We start from the raw sequence: 881 nt of genomic DNA on the forward strand, positions 1-881 counted from the left end.
ATTCTCTTTTTCTTTTATTTAATATTTTATTTGATTTAACTAGGAATTTAAAAATATATTTACTCAGAAAATATTCACCAATATAATAAAATTTAAATTATAGGAATATTCTGAATTAAGGCAGCTATTTGAATAAATATTCGGAAATAAATGTTTCCCCATTAAGAGCTAGATTTCTAACTTCTTCAGTTATTGTTCGTTTTCTTTAATAATTCTTTTAATACCAGTTATTATTTCATTTTAAAAAACAATTTAAGTGCGAGCAACATGCATTTATATATTCCAAATATCAAATGAGATATATTTATGATTATTAATTCTAATGTCTAAAACATATCAAAATTTTATCAAATTGTCACATACGGAATTTGCGATCCTCTATAGGGTAAATTTCAAGAATAGTTAACAAAATAATTTTGATCACAATTTTTTTTATTAAAAAAAACGAACCATCTCGAGTGTTATTATGCATACATTAATCGATATTGCGATCGAATTGAGTTGAATTAGAAATAATATGGGAATTTAAAACATATTCAGGTGATTAAATAACACTTACAATCATTTGTGCTATATGAAAGTCATGCATATACACTTGAGTCTTGACACCAAATATGTACTGATTTTACTGGTTTTTGCGTTTCAAATAATATCATGTTCAACTTATTTCTTAGCTATTTAAATAAAATCCATTATGCAGACACAATAATATTTAAAATAATTTATTTTTTGGGAAGAAAAGTATTTGTTATATGTATACATTTATTAATTAACTAGTTCGTAAATTTTATATAAAATAAATGTATAAGAAGTGGGTTAACAAGGGAAGCCAAACTTTTTGGTAAAATATTCAGTTGGCAAAGAATATGCGTCAAATTGTA

The sequence above is a fragment of the Primulina huaijiensis genome, chromosome 1 (genome assembly GCF_012295235.1).
Source record: "Primulina huaijiensis isolate GDHJ02 chromosome 1, ASM1229523v2, whole genome shotgun sequence".
In the NCBI taxonomy this organism is placed as follows: Eukaryota; Viridiplantae; Streptophyta; class Magnoliopsida; order Lamiales; family Gesneriaceae; genus Primulina; species Primulina huaijiensis.